Genomic DNA, 12,645 nt, shown 5'->3' on the forward strand with positions numbered 1-12,645 from the left:
TCCCAAGGAAGTAAGCCTGGAGGCTAGCCTGTAGTTCGGCTTTTTGTTTAAGCTTTGCCTTGCAGCTGGCTTTTCTGGCTTCCTCTCGGGTGTTATAAACCTTAAAGGCCATTTTACCAGGTCTCGGAGGGGGGTCTGAGGCCCATCCGCAACCTTGGAGAGTTTTTTTCTGATGTCTGAAGCTGATTGGAATATAAAACGGTTGGCTAGGGTAGTAACCCCCTCCAGAGAATCTGGGGCAATCCAGGTATAGGTGGTGAGAGCCTCTGTCAGCCTGTTAAGAAAGGCTGCTGGGTTCTCATCAGGGCCCTGGGTTATTTCATCTAGTTCAAGTAGGTTTATTACCTTGAGGGAGGTGGTCTCCTTTTGCTTCTATAGGCATTTTGCCATGCATTGAATGTTGGCTCTTCCTCTTTGTCCCTCCTGATAGTCCCAGTCTGGGTCTACATCTGGAATAGCAGCTGCTCCAGGTGGCTAGGCAGGGTCTGCTGGGTTAGCTAGATATTTTGGGCCAGCCATCACTTTTGTCACAGCCCAAATAGGCTTTCTCTCCTCTAGGGTAGTGGTGGACCCCAGAATGGTAAATATGTCCTGCCAGATAAGGGCATAAGACTGAGGCAGCTGGTGAAGTTTTTGATGTGGTTAGAGGAGTTGGCCAAATAGGAGCCTAGACGTTGTTAAATATGAGCAAGATATTGGAGTGAAAAAGGCACATGGACATGGGCGAGACCCTTCAGGCCAGCTCCCTGGTGGAGAGGAAACAGGGGAGTTGGTGGTAGATTGGGAGCGGTCTGGGAACTTGTGCGTGAACTAATCGGTGAGTCAGAAAGGGGTGGGCATGGAGGAAGGGGTGGATATAGAGGTGGAGCTGAGGGAGCAGCGGGAGGCATAGTCACAGGAGGGCTGGGCTGTGAGGATGATGGGGGAGGAGTGGATATGGAGGAAGTTGGTGAGGACGATAGAGGGGGAGTTGGTGTAGGGCTAGGAAGGGCCATGGTTAGGAGAATTTCAGAAGGGGAACAGTGGGTATATAGGATGGGACAGGAGCACAACGGCCAGAAAACCTGTACACAGGGTACCTCGGACCATTTTCCCATCCTCTGGCAGTAATTACCTAAGTCACGGAGGATGTTAAAATCGGAAGTTCTGATTGGCGGCCGTTGTGAGCCATTATCTAAAGAATATTGGGGCCATGCATCAGAACAAAGGAAGGTTAAGCATTTGGAGTGAATTTTTCCAGAGATATGTAGAGTTCTGAGGTTGGCAAATAAACATTTTAGTGGTGTAGATCAGGGTTGGTTGGCCCTGGAGGCAGCCATTCCCATGGTGAATATGAAACAGAGGTCCTAGACCAATCATTAGCAGGGCTGGGAGTGGTCCAATCAGGAGTCTCTGAACGGGCCATCAACCTAGCAAGGAGAGAGCCACTCAGCCAAGACAGACATCTCCGAGATGTCTGGTGCCAAGGTATAGCAGGGCTGGCCTGCGGAGAAGGGGTACAGATGCATCCGCGATTTAAAAGGACCGAGAAACCCTAGGCATGATCACCATGGGAGCAACAACCCCCAGAACCCGACCAATGGAACTTACCCCATAGCCTGCCAGAAGGTTGCATGGTCCCAGAGGGGTGATGGGGTGACCTGGTCCAGCGCGGGCCAGACCCGAGGGGGCCACAAATCTCACTCGTCACAGGATGGCCCCTTGTTTCAGGCTCCTCGTTGGGCACCAAATGTTAGGTAAAGATGACCAGGACACTGAAAAGAGTGTCTAACAGGCTTTTTAATGGTGAAGCACTCCTGGGAGGGGTTCCCGAACCGGAACGGGGCAGGTCAAGGAAGTCTGCATCCGGACCATGTTGGAGGTGGCTTATATACATTCATTGAGAGGGATGGTCAGGTTAATGGACTGGGGTTCAGATAGGTCACCGGGCTGAGGCATCTCAGGTTCATAGGTCCTTCTATGTGGCTGGGATGGGGCGGCTTTAGCCGGCAAATTGTGCTGTCATTGGTCCCCGGGATCTGGGAGGCTTCTTCCATTAGGGACGTCCCCTGCAGGCGGGAGGGAGAGGAGAGGCAGCGCATCATGGCCCCCAGGGTCCAGCCTTACAATATTAACACATATATATGGAATTTAGAAAGAAAGATGGTAACGATGGTATGAAAAGAGACACAGATGTATAGAACAGACTTTTGGACTCTTTTGGAGAGGAAGAGGGTGGGATGATTTTGGAGAAAGGCATTGAAACGTATAATATCCTCTAAGAAATGAATCGCCTGTCTAGGTTTGCTGCAGGATATAGGATGTTTGGGGCTGGTACGGGGAGGGAGAGAGAGATGGCATGGGGAGGGAAGTGGGAGGGGGGGTTCAGGATTGGGAACTCATGTACACCTGTGGCAGATTCATGTTGATATATGGCAAAACCAATACAGTATTGTAAAGTAAAATAAAGTTAAAAAAAAAGAGAGAGATGGAGGAAATCTAAGTCGATTTTAACATAAAAATGGAAATATTTGAAATTATTCTGAGATTCAAAAACAGTTTCAAGACTCGAACATTGATATGTAAATACATAAACTTGGGCTGCAAAGAAACACCGTTTCAAACTTCCAAGAAAAGCTGAAAAATGGGATAAGACATGTGTATAAAGTAACTTGATAAGTTTTCTGATCCTAAATCTAAGACTTGTGAGCACTGAGAAACTGGAATGCCATGAATATGTTATTTAAAGTGCATATAACTGTTCATTTCAGTTCAGTTCAGTTCAGTCACTCAGCCGTGTCCGACTCTTTGCGATCTCATGAATCTCAGCAGGCCAGGCCTCCCTGTCCATTACCAACTCCTGGAGTTCACTCACACTCATGTCCATCAAGTCAGTGATGCCATTCAGCCATCTCATCCTCTGTCATCCCCCTCTCTTCCTGCCCAAAATCTCTCCCAGCATCAAAGTCTTTTCCAATGAGTCAACTCTTCTCATGAGGTGCTCAGAGTACTGGAGTTTCAGCTTTAGCATCATTCCTTCCAAAGAAATCCCAGGCTGACCTCCTTCAGAATGGACTGGTTGGAACTCCTTGCAGTCCAAGGAACTCTCAAGAGTCTTCTCCAATACCACAGTTCAAAACCATCAATTCTTTGATGCTCAGCCTTCTCCACAGTCCAACTCTCACATCCATACATGGTACAGGAAATACCATAGCCTTGACCAGATGGACCTTAGTCTGCAATGTAATGTCTCTGATTTTGTATATACTATCTAGGTTGCTCATAACCTTTCTTCCAAGGAGAAAGCATCTTTTAATTTCATGGCTGCAGTCACCATCTGCTGATTTTGGAGCCCCAAAATATAAAGCCTTACGTTGTTTCCACTGTTTCCCCTTCTATTTCCCATGAAGTAATGGGACCGGATGCCATGAACTTCGTTTTCTGAATGTTGAGCATTAAGCCAACTTTTTCACTCTCCTCTTTCACTTTAACCAAAAGGCTTTTTAGTTTCTCTTCACTTTCTGCCATAAGGGTGGTGTCATCTGCATATCTGAAGTTATTGCTATTTCTCCCAGCAATCCTGATTCCAGCTTCTGTTCCTTCCAGTTCAGCGTTTCTCATGATGTACTCTGCATAGAAGTTAAATAAGCAAGGTGACAATATACAGCCTTGTTGTACTCCTTTTCCTATTTGGAACCAGTCTGTTGTTCCATGTCCAGTTCTAAGTGTTGCTTCCTGACCTGCATACAGATTTCTCAAGAGGCAGGTCAGGTGGTCTGGTATTCCCATCTCTTTCAGAATTTTCCACAGTTTATTGTGATCCACACAGTCAAAGGCTTTGGCATAGTCAATAAAGCAGAAATAAATATTTTTCTGGAATTCTCTTCCTTTTTTTCATGATCTAGCGGTTGTTGAAGCAAATGTTTAATAATTCTCTGTTGTCTGAATATTGAAAATATATTTCAAATGTTTCAAATACAAAAAAAATAAATAAATAAAACTAAAGTGAAGTGAAGTGGAGTCACTCAGTCGTGACTGACTCTTTGTCACCCCATAGACTATACAATCTTTGCAATTCTCCAGGCCTGAATACTGGTGGGGGTGGACTTTTGAGGGGGTGGACTTTCCCTTCTCCAAGAGATTTTCCCGAGCCCTGGGATCAAACCCAGGTCTCCCACATTGTAGACAGATTCTATAGCAGCTGACCCACCAACATAAATAATATTTTGTGCTCTGCATAAAGGATGCAATATGGATAACTGAATTCAAAACAAAATCAGGTGTCTTAGGGGCTGTGCATAACCCCTCTTCTGTGCCTGGGAATCTGGCCCACTCTGTCTCTGAGATCCTTGGCATCCTCCTGGACTTCCCCCAGGTGCTTTTTGCCTGCCTCACCTTTCTGCTCAGGAATCCATGTTTACACTTACATGCCTGTTTACACATACCGCTTGCTCCATTGGTGAGATCCCTGGGCCATTTGCCAGGATGTCAGTGCTTCTGCTGCCCCAAGATCTTTGTACCTTACACAAGCTCTTTTATGTGTTCAGTGTCCATTCTTCCATCTCCCAGCCAGGCCAGTTCAGAGAGCTCACACGCGCATTTTTTCCAGTGCACATGTGTGCGCGTGCACACACACACACACACACACACAATTCTGAAATGTAGCTTTCACACATGGGGAAACATTGGTTTACTTGTCCAGTATTATGGATTTTGGAAGCACCCGTGTTTTTTGTCCCAATTAATTTTTTTCACTCGTTACCTGATCAAGTCAGTGCCCTCTTCTACTTCTATGATATATCCTGGATGGTGAATGGTACTTGCTCATAAGGGTGATTGACATGCAAAGAGGTTAGCAGGGTTTGACGTCCTCACTGTGGACAGTTGAGTGACATATGCCTGTGTTTTCTACTTCTGTCGCCTTGGACTGGTTCACAGTGCCAATCAGGTTGGTGTGATTCCATTCCCTGTGCTTTCCTCCAAGAAAGGACACAGAAGTTGCAAGGGAGTTTGAACTTGAAATTGATCATGCACCCCTTTTCCCTGGAACAAGAATTCCTTAACAACTTTCTCTTTACAGAGAGGCAAGACCCAAGTCCTATCACTTGGGTGATAATTTACTGACAATCATGAAAAGCTTCTGCATGGGTAATATCAGTTTAATGATCAATGCAAGAATACATTTGTAGGGGTAAAAGTCAGTGTATTTCAATCCTGAAGCAGTGTTTATAGAACACTTAACCAGTCAACCCCAAATCTTTCCTGATGGATAAAAAATTTCCTGACAGTTGCATTCCTGCAACATCTTTGCCCTCTGTGATACTAATTAATATTCTCACTTCAGCAAGTAATATTCTTGCCCAATGTGGATTACTGAGTTGGCTGGATGGCATCACGGACTCGATGGACATGAGTCTGAGTGAATTCTGGGAGATGGTGATGGACAGGGAGGCCTGGCATGCTGCGATTCATGGGGTTGCAAAGAGTCAGACATGACTGAGCGACTGAACTGAACTGGACTGAACTGAACTGATGGGTATTCTTGTTTCCACATGTGGATCACTGTTAACTATTCCTGCTGTAACATTCCTTGCTGTGCACAAATTTCATGGAACTCTTTTAAAAAGTCCAATTCAAGATGTTGGAAGCACTTGATCCAGAAATTCACAGGCAATCTAACAAAGATCAACAAACTTTTTAAAAAAATGAGTGAATACGAGCAACACAATGCATGTGTGTTGAATAGGGACGGGCAGGAACTCAGACAGCTATGGCAGCAGGGCTGTGCCTAATGGAAAAGCATGTGTGCATCATGAAAGAAGACAGGAGGCATAGGCAGACCCACAGGAAGAAACATCAACTCACATTCATGGGCAAACACGATGGAGACATCCAGTCTTCATTCTATACAGAGAAAACATGAACACATCCAGGGAACAGGAAGCAAATGCAGCTCAGGGTGATTGAGCCAGAATGCTCATGAATTCATCACTAATCTGCAAAGTTTCACATGCATTGATATTCAGTGGAAAAATACCTTACACAACACAGTCAAGTGTGCACTCAAATCTAATAGCACCTAGACTTTAGGGCCCAAGTGAAAGCCATAAAGAGACTGGGACACAAGTCATGGCAAGTTTCCAGAGAATGACCATCCAGTCAACCATCCACAGTTAAGTTTACTAACCAATTCATGATTATCTCTGCAGTCTTCACTCAAGGACAGGTTACAGCTAAAGCCACCCCTGGTCCTGAAGCACTGGTAGGAAATATTAGGCATTCGGGGACACTGCTCTAAACTGTTTTCTCTTTAACTTCTTTGCAATGCCTTGCTAAAACTTCTGAATGTGGATAAATGCCGTGCAGTCCCTAGAATAAGCCCAGTCTAAGATCCTGAAGAATCCCAGGGATGGGGGAGCCTGGTGGGCTGCCATCTATGGGGTCGTACAGAGTCGGACACGACTGAAGTGACTTAGCAGCAGCAGCAGCAAGATCCCGAAAGCCATGCCCCAATATGCCATCTCACACCCACTGCAGAGTTATTACACCATAGTTTCAGTTTTGTTTTGTTTTGAACTAGCACTGAGAAGGACAGGTACCAGCCTGAAAGGGCCTTGAGGGTTCTTTGAAGTTTATAGATTAAAAAAGTAAGGAAACATGTTTCCAGTGTCTCCTGGGCTGGTTGTTCAGAAATCACCCAGAGAAGGCCAAGCCTTGCCTTCTAGAACTGTAGCTGCTTCTCTGTAGAAGGGGTAAACTGGGGTGTAGATGTTCAAATGAGAAGCTGGCTCTGAGAAGGAGATCTCATTCAGGGCGTGTAGAAGGGAAATCCATAAACCCATGAACTTTCACGTTAAAAATTTACCCTTTGCCCTCCAAAGAGATGCTGCTTCAAGGAGAAAAGTTGTAGAGTGAGAACTTCATGTGGGACAGAACTTCATGTGGGACATCACCCTCAGGCATGTCCACATTGGAACCGTGGTATCTGGGATGAGAAGCCAACACTGGGGGGACAGATGTTGAACTCTCCCTACCTCATTTGTGCCAGTCTGTCCTTTGCCCAATCCAGAGGTGGATGCAATTCCGGAAAGCAGTCATCTACTTCAGAAGGACCACCCTAAGTGCTGAGCAGTCCCTCAGTGAGCTCCATATGCTCCAGGTGTTCCCATTGGCCCTTGAACAGAGTGGTGACATAGCCCTAGATAAAGGACAGGTCCGTTGTGGTTGAAAACATTCTGTGCTGAGCCATTCAGCAAGGAAGAGACACTGTCACCAGAGGGCTCGTGAGAAAAATGTTATTTCTACACCTTGGCCGGATAGACAGCCTTGGGCAAAGAGCTTAAGCCTTCCTTGTGAATGCATGTAAGAATTAAAGATTTTAAAATTTTAAAAATAAAAAAACTAAAATTAAAAAATAAAATAAAATAAAATAAATAAAAAAAGAAAAAGAGATATTAACCACTGTGCCATAGCAGCAGCAACAGCAGCAGCATGGGACACAGAGCACATGGCTGGGTAAGTTGGCCCTAACATCCTCATTCCTCTCATTTCTGCTTCTGCACACTTTGTACCTAAACTGAGTTCCTGGGGGAAAAAAAAAAATAACAAAGTTCACATGAGCTCAAACATCTATGATGGGATGTGTTTTCCTTTGTTTATCTGTTTCCTGGCAATTTATTTTTTCCCTGGTCATTTTTGTCAGAAACTAATATTCTTATGGCCTTCCCATCCCGCACTTTCTCCCCAGGCCACAGCCGCCTTCCATATATCTTATTCCCCTACCCCCTAAAATGTTACCTGGAAATCTAGCTCTAGAAAGCGGATCTCAGCAAAGCTGACCATGTACTCATATACACATTCTTATACATATGGCCTTCTAGATTGATACTGAGTTGAATGTTAAGGCTTTCTCCTGTTATGTACTGTTAAAATCTGATGATATGTAACAGAGTGGACCCCTGGGGCACCACCTTCCAACAAAATTGCATTCCACTCTTTCGATCTCTGGCCATTTTTCACCAGACCCTTTCCATGAACATCCACATTTCCTTTGTAAAACTGCCAGAAACACAGTTGATGAGCCCCTCATCTTCTTTCTCCATCCTCCCCCACTCCCACCCCACAGTAAGAACTGCATCCCCTGACACAACCTCAACATGTGACTTAACCCCCTGTATAAATCTCCATGGACTGGTAATTACCATGTGGTAAACTGAGAATCCTACATGCAGCTGAACTGTTTGTTCTGAGGACCTGTCCAAAAAATATGCAGACACATGCTAGATGCTTTTTATTTAGCTTTTGAAATTATTTCTGGTTTATTTGTGTCTCCTTATTGATCCATTTCACCACCAGAACACTCTTCATTACTTACTTTCCCGTCCTATGCTGGCCACTGATCTTCACATGAAGCAGCTTCCTTGGTTTTCTTTTTTAGGTAAAGTTGGACACTCCATCATAAGTTTCCCAAAGTCAGGGGTAAGGGGGTTCCTTTCCAAACAGAGAGAGACACAGATATGTAAACCTACCCTTTCTGAAAACATTAAAGACAACTTTAATCTTTCAAGTTAGTTTCCAGAGGAGAGAGTCTGTGAACTTTTACATTTTCTCTAAGCACATACTAAAAAACACACATCCCAGTCTTCGCCGTAGAACTATTTATAATAGCTAGGATATGGAAGCTACCTATATGTCCATTGGCAGATGAAGAGATAAGGAAGTTGGAGTACAGATACACAAGGGTATGTTACTCAGCTCTGAAAATGAACACATCGAGGTCATTTCTAATGAGATGGAATGAACGTGGAGCCTATTATACTGAGTGTAGTAAGTCAGAAAGAGAAGAACAAACACTGTACGTTAACACAAATATACGGAGTTGAGGACCTTGTAGGTGGTACTGAACATCCAACATGCGGGGCAGCAAATAAGACACTGACATATAAAGAACAGACTTTGGTCTCAGGGGGAGATGGTGATGGTGGGTTAATTTGGGAAAATAGCCCTAAAACATTTACATTACCTCATATAAAACAGATTACCAGCACAAGTTTGATGCATGAAGCAAGGCAACCAAAGTCATGTGTGGCACAACCCAGAAAGACAAGAAAGGGAGAGCAGTGGGTGGAGGGTTTAGCATTTGTGGGGATATGTGTATAATATGGGTAATTAATGTTGGCCAATGTAGAGCAAAACCTGTCATGGTATTGTAAAGTAATAATCTTACAGTTAAAATAAATAAAAGACTATTCTCCATAATCCTGTACAGTGGTCAGTATTCTCAGAATAAGGGTACCAGGTGAAAGAAATTAAAACAAACAAACAAACAATTGTGAAGATCAAAACGGAATCAAATGATGGGTCAGTGGGGGAACCGTCTTGCACAAAGGAGACTCACAGACCTTTTGGAAAGGGGAATTCATGAGGAATAGTAGGTGGGCCCCTATTTAGGGGGGCCTGAGGGTGGACTTGCTGGCCATGGAATGACAGTTCAGAGATGTGCAACTGACTTAGATATAAATTGGAGTGACTTTGGCCTGGACAGGCCACTTCATCTAACTCAAGTTTCTCTAGTTAGAACCTGATTTTCACTACAGTTCTCTACCCTTGCTGTCTCTTGCTGATTCTCTCATGCCCTGGTGTCACTCTATTCCACAGAGTCTCACTTTATCCACAAGTGAAATAAATGACCCAAGTTCCTGGACAACATTTATGCCAATGCTGAGCCCCTGGGCACCTCACCGCCTGTCCTCCCAGTACCTCTCATGGTACAGCCTTCCTTGTCACATAGTACTGTAAAGGATTGGGCCACAGATCCTTTATAATGATCTGCCAGGGAAATGAGCAAGGTCAGCACAAGGCTGGCCAGACCATGAGCCCTCTTGTGCACAGCCAACAACTCCAACATAAATCACCAGTTCTGGCTCACTGGCCACATGGGACAGCAATTCAGCAATCCAGTCAGATCCAGTGAAGTTGTGGTCAAAGAACAAATTGAAGAAGTTAACGCTGCTGTTGTGGTGCCTGAAGCTGTATGCCTTACTTTCAATCCCGGGTACCACTGAACTGGAGTGGAATGAGATGCTCAGTATCCTGCAGGAAAAGGCATATGGGAGAAAGACCTAAATTGCTTTTCAATTCAACCTACACTTTTCTGCCCCTGCCCCCCAAATCCAGTGAGCTGCCTCTTACCAGTGATATTAATTAGATACTCCTTAATAATCATTTCATTCTGGAAATACCTATTCCTCCAAAAGGACAATGTGATCTTGCAGTGATGGGTGGGATGCCTGTATTCCTCCACCTGCCAGGACAAAGTGTGAGGGGGTGGGTGGTTGCCTGGGTGTGAAACCTGTTTACAAAAGAGCTGTCCTTTTCTGTTTTCATGGATAAACCATGTTCTCTCCCTCCCCAATCACTTCCCTTCAACAATCATCAGTTTCCCCTGCCTGACCTTCAAGTTGGTTATGAAGTGAACCATGTCTGCATCTTGGTTGCTCATCATAACTGGCATTTGGGATGGTTCATAAACTGCTGTAGGTCAAGGAGCCTCTAGATGCTAGAGGGAAAAGTGCTGGAAGAACAAAGCTAGCCTAAAGAGTAAGGACATCACACCTAATATAAGTATGCAACAGCAAGGACATCACACCTAATATCAGAGACAGATATGCAGGACAGAAACCATTACCCATCATCTCAAAAGGTAAATTTTGTACCAGAACTGCTAGATCTGTAAACTGCTCCTGCAATAGCCCAGGTTAAAAAAAAAAAAATTTAATAAGCACCACACCAAGGGATACAACTTCGACCCAGAAGCCAGGGATTCCCTGGATGATGGCACTTCTGTGTTCTAGATGCACCCTCCGCCTCTGGCAGTTCTTATGTTTCAGGCGAGCATGTGCCCTTTGGGCTTTCTTATTCATGGGATCCAACTCCAGCTGCAGGGCCACCAGTGCCTCCAGCACAAGCTGGTCACTCGGGGCTCTGGGCCTTGATGTTCTTGGCCTTGTTCCTCCGAGGACACCTGCTCCTGCTCCTCGTATACCACCACTTCCACCTCCTCCATGACGTCTACACCAGTAGCTGGAACTCCTGCCCGATTCCCGCCACCTCTCCCTCCTCCAGGGCCGCACCTTCCTCCACTGCCTCCACCCAAAATAGGGCGGGCTCCTCGCCTGGTGCACCACCTGGGGCCTGCATCGCCTCTGCCACCCCCACCAGACTGGTAGGCCCCAGGGCCCCTCCCTCGTGAAGACCCGGGCTCACAACTAAGATCCAGGATCCTGCGGTGCTGCCGCCCTCCTCTGGCCCCGTCTCACTCTCGATGCTGTTCTAGCCGTAGCCCCAAGCTGCAAACAAGCTGGACACGTGAGCACAGCAGAAAGCCCTCTCAGTCCACCCCCCGCCCTCAGTTTACATGGTACTAAGAGGTTACTTGCCCACAGCCAATGAGCAGGGAAAGGGAGACCCGCATGCACAAAACCCTGTGCCACCACGCATGCCTAGTATGGCAGCGGGATGGGGCTGAAATCTCTACCCTGATCTCCAGACCTCATCGAGGAACCAATCAAATGAAGTCTAAAGGCGTTGGCTCCTGGGACACGCCCCTTAGAATTCTGGGCCTTCTGGCAGCTGGTGACCCAGTGGCCAAACACATCCCAGCGCCAAGTGGGCGGGTCCATGCAAGCCGTTTGCTTGACGAACAGTGCAGCAGTGCCTGACCAGTGACTGGGATAGCCAGGCCACCTGCCGCTGCAATCATCCTCAAGCTTGAAATTGCCTCTGGGGCAGCCGGCAATTCCATGTGCTCAGGGATCTACAAAGGTGAGACAGGGTTCCTGGGTACCTCAGGGACAGAGGTACTTACCTCGGATACAAAGAGAATGCCACGGGCAGGGGGTGGGGATGAGTAGGGAGGGGGCAGGGTGTGGGTGGGCTTACACGGACATCACCGCCGTGCACCTGCTGCAGAATCATCCCTAAACTTGTGCCTTATGCTTGAATAGTGGGAGGAATGCAGGCATGCTCAGGGGAAGAAGCAGAGCACTCTCCTCTTCTTGCTTTCCAGGCCGCACAATGCAGCCCCATGCCAAACCACCCTGGAGCCCCTGGCCTACGCTCTGGAGCTCCTGGCCTTTTCCCCTGGCCTGTGGCTTAGAACAGGCACCTGGGAGGCTAAGGTTGTGCGCATGTGGATGCACTTCGCAGAGGAACAGAGCTCCTCCTAGACACACACACACACACAAATACACACACACGTGACACAAGTACACACATGTACACACCCGTGTGCAATGCACAGAGACACAAATGCAAACAGGTGATTCAGAGACTGAACTAGTGGTTCACATAAAATGCATAAATTTCTTTATTTCTCACAGGAAAATGTTCATTCTGATTTCAGATGTGAAATATAAAGAAGTCCAACTTTCATGAAGGAGAATGATGTCTAAATTTTGATACAGGCAATATAAAGAACTCCATATTTCATGGTGGACAGTCCTTGTTTTATATGGGAAATACAAAGAATTAAGTATTTCAACAGGAAACAGTGGTGCCCAAAATTTCACTTATGAAGTAGACATCATTCCAATCCCATATTTGTTCCCCAGGTATTAATTACATACTTCATGTTGGTAAACTGTCACTGAGATTTTCATGTAGGAA

General features: G+C 45.9%; 1 pseudogene; it reads right to left on the reverse strand.

The window, feature by feature from the left end:
- Positions 1-822: 822 nt before the first annotated feature.
- Positions 823-11,955, reverse strand: LOC132658884 (testis-specific Y-encoded protein 3-like; annotated as a pseudogene).
- Between the last annotated feature and the right edge of the window lie 690 nt (positions 11,956-12,645).

Source organism: Ovis aries, chromosome Y (assembly GCF_016772045.2).
Source record: "Ovis aries strain OAR_USU_Benz2616 breed Rambouillet chromosome Y, ARS-UI_Ramb_v3.0, whole genome shotgun sequence".
In the NCBI taxonomy this organism is placed as follows: Eukaryota; Metazoa; Chordata; class Mammalia; order Artiodactyla; family Bovidae; genus Ovis; species Ovis aries.